At 39.5% G+C, this 11,316-nt stretch overlaps 1 long non-coding RNA gene across 1 annotated transcript; it reads left to right on the forward strand.

Moving 5' to 3' along the window:
• The first annotated feature begins 6 nt into the window (after window positions 1-6).
• LOC125092136 (uncharacterized) lies at window positions 7-7,284 on the forward strand. The gene is made up of 3 exons (XR_007124834.1): window positions 7-264; window positions 4,778-5,014; window positions 7,252-7,284. It is a non-coding gene; the product is annotated as an uncharacterized LOC125092136 (long non-coding RNA).
• Window positions 7,285-11,316: the final 4,032 nt, after the last annotated feature.

An 11,316-nucleotide genomic window follows, 5' to 3' on the forward strand; every position in this document is an offset into this window, starting at 1 on the left:
GCCGCACCCTGTGCCCCCTGCTGGAGCGGAGGAGGAATTGAACCGCCGCCCGCCCGCCCTCCAAGGGTCGAATCTGGGGTTCCTCGCGCTGGAAAGGCCCTGCGCTTCAGGCCAACCACCTCTGTTTTTTTACCCACGACTGATTAATAAGCAGCATGCGGCAGCCCTAAGAAAAGGGACTTGGCCAAGGTCATACTGCGAGTGCGTGAGAAAGAATCCAGATGCCCTGGTTTCCAGCGTACTCGACCACCCTGTCCCAATTCAGTGAGTATTTATATTGAGCCCCTGCAGTGTGTGCCCAGCACTGTGCAATGAGCTGTAGGGGAAATCGGCCAAGTAAGAAAAAAGATAGTCCCTGCTTCACCCTTGATCTTCTAACCCCGAGAATTCTGCATAACAGCCACCAAGCTATTCAGAGCTGCTGGACACGTAGTGCTCTTTTGTGCTCTGTGCTCTAGCTTCCATTATGCATTCTGCTTGGAATGCCCTGCCGGTTCTCCCCTGCTAATCCTTAAAGCCCCAGCTCTAAGGTTACCTCCTCTGTGAAGCCTTCCCTGACTCCCAGATGAGTCTTACATATTCCTGCCATTGCTTCAGTAGAAATAATATTATGGCGCTTAGCTTGTTCAACTTAAGTCAGCTTACTAGGTGTCACATACCATTCTATCCTCCTGTCTCTTTCTCTTTTCTCTGCTTTCCAGACAAGTGGTTGCAGATCTTGGAATTGTAAAAAAATTTTTTTTTAATATTTGGAGGAAAATACAAGATTCCCAATTTCTTATTTTGCCAAATGAAGGCCATTTTTTAAAACTGCTACCACTTTATAAAAGGAAGCACATTTTCATATAAAATAATAAGGGCATAGTCTCTTAATAAAAACATTAAATATATTTAGCTTTATGGAAAAACTCATTACATTGAACTTTGAGGGAAACCTAAAACTAAACTAGGTGCAAAAAAGAAGAAAGGTGAAAAAACTCAGGAGGAGGGAAGGAGAAAGGAGGCTGGAGAAATGGGGAGGCGTCACACAGAAGCACCAAACAGTCTTAATCCCTGTGCCATGTTCTACAATTTAACGTATAATGAAAACAACTCAACCCCTTCTTTAAAATGTATATATGGTCTTGCTTCAGTTATTTGGTTACCTGACTGTTGAGTGTGCCTGTCTTCTTTCATTTAATTTAAAAATCATCGATGTGAGGATGTAGATGGTTTGACTTTTGGTCCCCAATGCACCATTCCCAGGGAGCCTGAATGGGCAGTGGCTTAGTCCCCTTTAACAATAGTCAAGTGCTGCATAATAATGTAGGTACTCGGAGTCTGTGAGTTTTTTACAAGTATGTTTTACTTTTACATTTAATTTTAAGCATATCCTGGAGTATCTGGGTGACAATGGTAACTAACAGCTGCCACATAGTTAACATGTTTTTGACAAGCTGGCAACAATACTACTTTGTCATGAGCTAGTAAGAAAATAAATTAGGTGTACCTCCTACTTCATGGCTTACTATACAGATGAAGATTGGTAGTTTGGAAAAAGGAAATTGATGGCGTAGCAGGGTCCTCAAAAGACTCACATACAGGCATGTGGAAAGCCAAGAACACATGATGGCCAGTCAGTAGTTTGTTTAGGTGTCTAAGAGCAGTTTTCTCTCAGCAAACATCATGTACCCCATTAAATTAACATTTTAAATTTGTGCACAATTTGTAAATTTACTTTGATGTTAAATTTGTATAAGAGCTTTATGAACAGCAGAGTTTCTATTTAGTTTTATGTTTGTTTACATTTAAGAAATATTATGAAAAGAATTTCCATAAATGCTTGAGTCTAAGAGAATGTTTTTTCCTTGAAGAGGTCCGTCCAATATATTTCTCAATTGAGAAACACTAATTAGATACTGAGAGCAATAAACAGGGTATGTGCACTGTGTGTGTAACGTTTACTTAAATATAAGGTAATGATGTACTAATACATCTTACCAAGCTCTTAGCCACTAGGAGTTGATGACTGTTGTGCATCCTTCCTCCTTGCCCCACTTTAATTTGTTTGGTTTGTCCCTTGGGTGTACCTAGTTTGAATGCATTTACCCAACTCATCCCTCCCTTTCATTCTCCACCAAGATCTTTCCTAATTTCTATTTCTCTGAAAACATGGATATAGTAGTTCCCTACCTTCTCTGAGGGTCTGGGGCTGGAAAGACACCCTGGGGTGACCTGCCTTCTTCAGAAGCATAATTTACCTCCCAGAGAGCTGATGGGCTGTGAAAGGGTTGTGGAGACTGAACAAGATTGAGAACTGCCAACCAGTCTTTATCATTTGGGTTACTATTGGATTAAAAAAAAAAAAGAAATAGATTTTACCCAATGCTCTAACACCCCTGTAAATTGTTTCATGTGATTGATGTGTATGTATGTATATGTGTGTGTATGTATCCATATCTGTACCTATCTATATCTCCATCTAGATATATGAAATTTTATATATAAAATGTATAAATATATATATTTATATATTAAATGTATAAATATATATGATATATAAAATGTATAAATATATATGAAATTTTATATATAAAATGTATAAATATATATAAATATGTATAAATTAGCTCCCCAAAGATCACCAACACAACCTACTGATAAAACAAAGCTTGAGTCTATTACTTTCCACACTTTGTGATTCACTTCTCAGCCAGGAGCCAAGTGCCCATATTAAACCAAGGGAACAGATCTCAGTCCCAATCCAAAGAGTCTGTCAAGCCAGGTATGAGGTTGTTCTCTCAATTACCCAGTCTCTGATTTATAAGGACATTTGTCTTTGGACTTAGGACCCACCCAGATAATCCAGGATAAGGTCCTTCTCTCAAAATCCTTAATTTATTCACATTTTTGTTTGCCATATATAGTAACATTCACTCTTTTGCTGTATTAAGTAATAGTCACATGTTTCAGGGATGAAGAAGTGGAAATATCATTAGGGACTACCATTCAGCCATTGTAGTGGTATTGTCTAAACTGCTTGCTATGCTCTGAACCACAGCATGTAGGACTTGCTCCACTTTCTGGACCTCTTATAAAACATGAAATCAAGAGGGCTGAGGAGAGGAAAAAAGAAATCCAGAATTCCTCTAAAGTTGTTAGGGTTTCAGTTCTCAAATCAGAGACCCCTAACTTCTTTTTCTTTCTTGAATTAAATTACCTGCTGATCCTTTTTCCTACAGGACAAACCAATGGGCCCAAATATTTGATATCAGAGACAATCCCAATAATAAAGCCAATTCCCAAAGTTTTAGATGAAATATCTATAAGGATAATTACTGAACCTATTTTCTTTCCTTTTTTTTTTTTTTTGCTGAGCCTATTTTCAATAAAGATGGTGAATATTACCTCTTTACAAAAATTAATGAAAATAACTTTAATAAAGGAAAAATCTTGAGGCTCTTGGGTGGCACAGTTTGTTAAGCATCTGATTCTTGGTTTTAGCTCAGGTTGTAATCTCAGGGTTGTGGGACTGAGCCCCTGAACTGGGGTCCACATGCAGCATGGAGTCTGCTTCAGATTCTCTCTCCCTCTCCCTCTGTCTCTCTCTCATTAAAATAAATAAAATTTTAAAAAAAGAAAAAAACTTAAGATATATCATATAATAATAGAGATATCATGTACATTCTATACTATGAATATACCAAACATATAGGAGAATACATATTGATGGAATATGAACAATATCAAATAAAGAGATTTAGTAAGTCTGGAACAGGTACAAAAATCCGTATTTTAATGGAACTCCATTAAGTATGATGTGCATCCTCAATTAGAACCACTGGCCTTGAGGGGTGCCTAGGTGGCTTAGTTGGTGAAGTATCTGGCTTCGACTCGGGTCATGATCCCAGAGTCTTAGGATCGAGCCCCACATTGGGCTCTCTGCTTGGCAGGGAGCCTGCTTCCCTTCCTCTCTCTCTCTGCCTGCCTCTCTGCCTACTTGTGATCTCTGTCTGCCAAATAAATAAATAAGTAATCTTTTAAAAAATAGGATAGTTGGTGCTAAGAAACAATATTTGGCTATTCATTTGAAGGGAACAATAAGACATTTAAAGATAAATATGGAAGGTAATGTGATTGTCAAGAATCTTGGCCCTTAAATAAATAAGAAAGATTTGTTTTCTTAAATAATTGAGGACATAATTAAGTCTACATAAAGCACAAAAATTATTCTGGTAAAACATGGACTCTTCTCTATCCAGGCAGATTACACAGAATAACCTTCATATTGTAGTGAAGGAAATAAACAGTAAACCACTGAGTGTCTTGTACTGTGCTAGGCTCTAGAAATACAAAATGAATGTGACATACTCTAAACCTTCCAAGATTTTACAATCTAGGTAAAGATACAGATAAAGAAAAAAAAAAGTGGGAAAAAGTGCCAGAGATTGCAAGTTGTCTATCACACAACCTATCTCCTCATTCTAAGTGACAAAACCTGGTTTTATTGGGGGTAGCTATGTATTCAAATGGGGAAAAAATGTAATTTCTCAGCCTCCCTTTCAGACAGGGGTGACCATGTGATTATACATAGGCAAATGGTATGGAGGTTGAAGATGCTGGTTGGGGCTTTCTGGAAAGATTCATAATTTTGTCCTTGGGTGTGTGTGTGTGTGTGTGTGTGTGTGTGTGTGTGTGCATGCACTGGGGGGAGGGAGATAGAAAGATGGTGCTTATGAGGCTGCTAAGGCCTCATAAGAGGCCATTTTGTATTACTTTCTTATTCATCCTTCCCTAGGACACGGATGTGATGCCTGGAACTTCATCAACCATTTTGTTACACTGAGGAAACCTCAAGCTATGAAGGGAAAGCTTGAGCTTGGAAAATAGAGCAGAAAGATGAAAGCAACCACCATAACAATAATGAACTGCCTACCTCTGGATTTCTTTTATGAAATAGAAAAATCATGGGTTTCTTAATGACAGCCGAACATAATTCCTAACTGATGCAACGTATAATACCTTGGGATACAAGGTCTGTATCTATAAAGACCTATGAGTGCACATTTAAGGAAAGAATGAATTCTGTCCGGGAGAAAGGAAATTGGGAAGGGCTTTCCAGAGGGAATAACTTTTGGCCTGGGCTTTTAGAATATGAGTAGCTATCTGTTAGGCTATGAAAGATGGGCATTTTACTTAAAAAAAAAAAAAAAGATTTTATTTGTTTATTTATTCATTCAGAGGGAGAGAGTCTGCAAGCAGGGGAATGGGGAGAGGGAGAGAGAGAGAATCTCAGGTAGAATCTGTGCTGAGCACAGAGCCTGACATGGGGCTTGATCCCACGAACCTGAGATCACAACCTGAGCTGAAATCAAGAGTTGGATGCTTAACCGACTAAGCCACCCAGGCATCCCAAGGTAGGCATTTTAGATAAAACAGTGTGACAATGAAATTCAGTATCATTTCTGTGGTGAAACTGCTTAATTTTGAAAGACAGATCATAGATTTAGAAAACACTTTTGATTAAAAGTGGATGATGTGAGGGGCACCTAGGTGGCTCAGTTGGTTGAGTATCTGACTCTTGGTTTCAGCTCAGGTCATGATCTCAGGGTTGTGAGATTAAGCCCCAGATCAGGCTCTGCGCTCAGCGAGGAGTCTGCTTGAGATTCTCTCCTTCTTCCCACCCCCCAAGCACTTGCTCTCACTCAAATAAATTAATCTTTTTAAAAAAGAAATGGACGATGTAATATTAATCATATAAAATCATGGAAACCCCTAAGAGCTGACGGTCAGAAATATTTTGAGAAATACCAACAAAGGGAACTATTATAATAAATTTACATAGTTGCCCTCATATAATTTTCTTCTTACTTTTGAAAAGGAAATAAGATATAATCTTCTCCTGTATAATTCTTTCCATCTTAATGTTCAAGTATTTTAAAAGTTTAATGAGTGGATAATACTCCATTCTTCAATTGCTCTTACCAAACCTTCACTTAACCACTGTTACAGATAAGTTAGGAAAGTCATATCTCCTCTTCAGTACATGTCTGTTTTAAGCAAGTAAGAATAGCACTCTTTCCTATGCTATATTGCAAATCTTGCACACAACTAAAATATTATATAAGATCTATAAATATTGAGATTTATTTGACTAATGCAGAAAGTGCTTTTCAGAAAAAACAAACATTTCTCAGATCAGCAGAAATTTTAAATTAATCATATTTTCTTCTTATGAAATAGAGAATGTTTATTTCAGTTAGCAAATCAAAAGAAACCATTTAAAAGACCTCCATAATTTAAAATGTTTAGAGGGAAGAGATGATCAATGTATTTTGTTAAATAACAAATGAAAAAGAATTAAAATAATTATATATAGATATGTAAATAAATAAAAATAAATAAAAAGGGAACAACTATGAGAAGTCACACCAAAAGGAATGTATTCAAATGTACACAGAAATAGGTTTTCAGTTACATTTGGGTCCTAATTTAGGTGGAAGTTAATTGAGAAGATAATCCCAGTGAAAATTATTGTCTTGAGACTTTTGTTGTAAGCCAGTAGAGTGGATTTAGTCAACTGAGATTGGTATTGGTAGCTATACAAGGATATATAATAGGATACACACATATATATGTATATGTATATACATATATATGGAAAAAACTGAATGAGATGCTACATGTTATAGAATTTGCATTTCTGCATATGAAATTTTAAAAATCTGGTCATTTTCAATCTGAACATTACTCTTAACTAATAGCTGTACACTTTTACAATTTTGAGGTTTATAATGATAACCCTGGTATGTCTTCTGAATCATAGCAGAATTATTAAATTAAAACATATTTTTATTATTTGAAAATTGGTAATCTGGTATGTTTTTTAACACTTCTAGATTAATCAGCACTTCTTGATCAGGTATCCAAACCTGGGCTCATTCTTTGGCCATCTTCAATAACAGTTTATAGTTAACAGAAATAAAACAGTCAACAGCTGATAAATAAATTTAAGATTCACGCTATTACAGCAAGAATACCTATCACAAGAAAATTAAAATCTAACCAAATCTTTAAGAAATGCTACATAGCTCTAATAATAATAAGAATTTTTAATATTCTGTAGTGAGAAAGAATTACAATGAAGCATGAACGAATGTATCTTTATTTCTGATTTGATAGAATGTAGTCTGTTCACGTCAGCAAGACAAAAGATATTAGGGGGGGCGCCTGGGTGGCTCAGTTGGTTAAACATACAACTCTTGATTTCAGCTCAGGTCATGATCTCCTGGTCCTTGGATCCAGCCCTTTATGGTGCTCCCTGCTCAGCGGGGAGTCTGCTTACACCTCTCCCTCTGCCCCTCCCCACTCTCATTCTCTCTCTCAAATAAATAAAATATTTTTTAAAAATATATTAGAAATAGGCTGGGCCTCATTTTCATCTGAAGTAGGTCATGGGTCCAAGTTCCATTTGAGGGGCCCTGGGTCGTAACTCATCGCTGGCTTCCCCAGAGATGGATGCCAACAATGGGGGAAGAAAGGGAGGACTACAGAGGGCCTTCTTTACTTAGTCCTCTGATAAACCTAAAATAAGAAGGACTCTTAGGTAGTGTTGTTTGAAGCACAGCCTGAGAGGAGGTGGTTCTTATGCAAGTGCATTTATGGAGGAAGCGCTCTCAGGTAAAGGGAAATGAAGGAAGCAGGACAGGGTAAGGGGGAAAACAACTAAGCTAAATGGAGACTAGCTTTAGCCTGATCCGATAAGGAACACTGGAGTAGGATTTACCCCACAGAATAGGTTTACTTTGAGGCAAAGTGGCTGGCATTATGTACCCTCATCATCATTCAGTCATTGACTGCAGGTTGCAGGGGTGTATACAGAGAGGAGGTGTTGCAGAGTACTGAAGCTCTTATTTTGCAGAGTGCAATTCTCTAGAGAAGGAAGCAGCTGGAGTCAGCAGCTAAAACCCAGAGTTGCAGGGGATGGGTCCCTCTGCCCTATAAAGGTGGCCTGAACTAGTCACTAGCAGTGTACAAAGACTACAGTACAGAAACACTGTCATTTGCGTGTTATGACCCCAGATCAGCCCTTAAGAAACATGTAACTGAAACATACTACAGAAAGCATTGCTGAACTTGCACACTTAAACTATGTACGATGGTGTTATGAGAAGTGTTATGAGAACAACTAGGGATGCTGGGAACACATCTCCCTTTCTAGCACTGGGTTTAAGAATATCTTCCCCTTGGGTGCCTGGGTGGCTCAGCGGGTTAAGCCTCTGCCTTCAGCTCAGGTCATGATCCCAGAGTCCTGGGATGGAGTCCCACATCGGGCTCTCTGCTCAGCAGGGAGCCTGCTTCCCCTCCCCTCTCTGTCTCTCTGCCTACTTGTGATCTCTCTCTCTCTGTCAAATAAATAAATAAAATCTTAAAAAAAAAAAAAAGAATATCTTCCCCTCCTCATCTATTCTCTTTGCTAAGCAGTCACAGCTGGTGGTGGCTTCAGTGATCAGAGTAAGATGCCCAGCAGTGAAAGCACCGGGTTAGTTAGGATTTAATGCATCTGAAGTCTCTGGAATGGTGATATGGAATTTAAGGTAAAAGGAACTATAAAGGCAGGGTCTCTTGTCTGTGTCTGAGATATGCACCCCGACATCCCTCCCTTCCTTTATTTCTACCAGCCCTAGACACACCCTTGTCTGCTTGTCTGTCTTCTGTCAACATTTTGGCCAAGATTTCTATCTTTCCTAGCCTCTGGAACTGAACTTCTTGCAGTTTCACCCCTATGCTGACATTTTCTAATAGTTTGATAGCTAGAAATAATGAAGAAGATTAAGTAAAATGCCTTCCCCTGCTATCTCTCTTCTTTTTCTTTTAAAATTTAGCCTCTTTAATTAGAAGACCAAGCCCAGTCAGGTATGCTATTATGAGCATCATGGGTGGAAAAGACAAGAAGTTGATTCTTCTAAAATTCAAGCCCAGAGGTTTCCTGGGTGTCCAGAATAATGGGTTCTGAAGTGCCAAGAGGGAGTGAAGAAGGTCAGGGATCCACAGAAGTGGTAGAGGGTGGGGACGAGGCAGTACTTGGTTTACCTTCAACAAAATCTGGCATTTACCTTCTCCTTCCCCAGTCTCATTACCATCACCAGTCCTTCTGCTGGAAAAACCATTATAAACTGCCTGAGAATAAGTTGGGAAGCAGTAGTAGGTGGGTGTGAGGCAAGAATAACAAGACCCTGTGTACTATAGGCTCTGAAAGAAAGGAGGGAATTCCTTTTTTGTTTTAATCTGGGGGTGGAGGAAGATTTCCCTGTGCTCTTGAGCTGAGGTAGAAATACCTGGTTTTATGAACTGCAAATGTGGAAATCACTTGGGCTGGAGTCAGAATAGTATATTAGAGTCTCTTGGTGCTGTCCTAAAACAAGCATAATCTTTGAAAATATCCAAGCTTTACAGGATGGTCAGGTGAGGTGGGGATCCTGCATCTTTATCTCTGGTGGTCTTAAGCAGTAATGCGGTCTGTGTAGCACAGTGGGATACAACAAGTGAGCTGGTTATGACTATTGCTATTTTGCACATCTCCTTTGCTGCCAGCCTTCAAGAGAGAGACCCTTGCTTTATTGCCTGCTGCCCTTCTACTCTGAAGAGAACCTAAACTTCCTCACCTGCACAGATATTGAGGCAATTCTTAGGGGAAAAAAGAGCACTCAAAAATAATTTATTGCCATTTTCTCAGTGATATTTGAGTGGGACCAAGATATATTTGAGTTTATCTGAGTTTAAGTCTTGGCTCTATTTGTTACTGACTCTATGACCACGGGAAAGTTAGAGTTATCCGCTGTCTCACTGATCGGAATTTTTCTTAGCTGCTTCAGAAAAACAAAGAGAAGGAAAGGGAAGGATAATATTTGTAACTACCACCAATAATTGTGAGTATTAAACAAACAAACAAAACCAACAAAATGGGTTTAAAGCAATTAATACAGTACTTGGTCCATAGGTGTCCACATGTTTACCATTATTATCATTCAGTATTTAATTAGCTAGAAGGCCTTAGCTGAGAAGACCTCACCTTCAAAGTCCATAATTAACATTTCAATTTCAATATACTGCTTAACTCTGTGCCTGGCAATATTCTAGGTGCTGCTCACATGTGAATTTATAAAATTCTCACTACAGCTCTAGAGGTAGGTACTACTGTTATATCAATTCTACAGATGCGGAAGCCAAAGAATGCGTGCTTAAATCACTTGCCCAAGATTCTGCGATTGTATAGTGGTAGAGTGCGGAGATTCAAACCCAGAAAGCCAGGTTTACAAAGTGCCCGCTCTTAATCATTGAGGTAAGCAGTTAAAGAGTCAAACCAAAAGGAAATGGGGAACATAGGATAGAAAGGGCAATCAAGGTGAAAAATCATAAACTGCAAAGTTAGAGTTTGGGTTGGTCCAGAAGCTTGAAGGCATTTTTATGAACTATTCAGGTTGTGAACAAGTAAATTAAGCTCATATTTAAAAATGATTGGCGCCTGGGTGGCTCAGTGGGTTAAGCCTCTGCCTTTGGCTCAGGTCATGATCTCAGGATCCTGGAATCAAGCCCCCCATTGGGTTCTCTGCTCAGTGGGGAGCCTGCTTCCTCCTCCTCCTCTCTCTCTCTCTCTCTCTGCCTCCCTCTCTGCCTACTTGTGATCTCTCTTTCTGTGTGTATCTGTGTCTGTGTCTGTGTGTGTGTCAAGTGGATAAATAAAATCTTTAAAAAAATGATTGGTAAACTTAACAGGTCAACTTACAAGAAAATTGAGAAAACGTTCAACAGATGACTATGACTAAAAGGGCAGTCCTGGTCTTCTATTTCTTTTACCAGAGAAGTTGCCTGTCTCTCCCAACAAAGCAATCCGCGCACAAGAAGGCATCGATGGGACAATGAGCTCAGACACGAAAGGGTTAATGCCCACCCGGCCATTTTTGCGCGCGCGGGGGCGGGGGTGGTATGGATGGGGAATATGAAGGCGAAGAGGATTGTGGGAACCCGTTTTACGTCGCCCCGTGGGTGCCGGGGAAATATTCTGTGTACCTTTCTATTATGTCCGACTCTCAGTGAAAGCTGCGGCAAGCTGGGGTCTAGTCAATGCCGCCGCAGTTGCTCTCCGGGGCAAGGCAGGGAACTTTGGCCACTGCCTGGAGAGTGGATGAGGCGGAGGTTTGTGAGCACTTCTTTTGGGATGAAGGCGTAGGCACATCCTGCGTCCAGCCGCGCAGGGAGAGGGGAACGGAAGTGAGAATCAATGGAGAGTAGGGGAACTGAGAGACTGACGGACCAGCGGCGAGATTTGATTGCGTC

Source organism: Lutra lutra, chromosome X, assembly GCF_902655055.1.
Source record: "Lutra lutra chromosome X, mLutLut1.2, whole genome shotgun sequence".
Classification (NCBI taxonomy): Eukaryota; Metazoa; Chordata; class Mammalia; order Carnivora; family Mustelidae; genus Lutra; species Lutra lutra.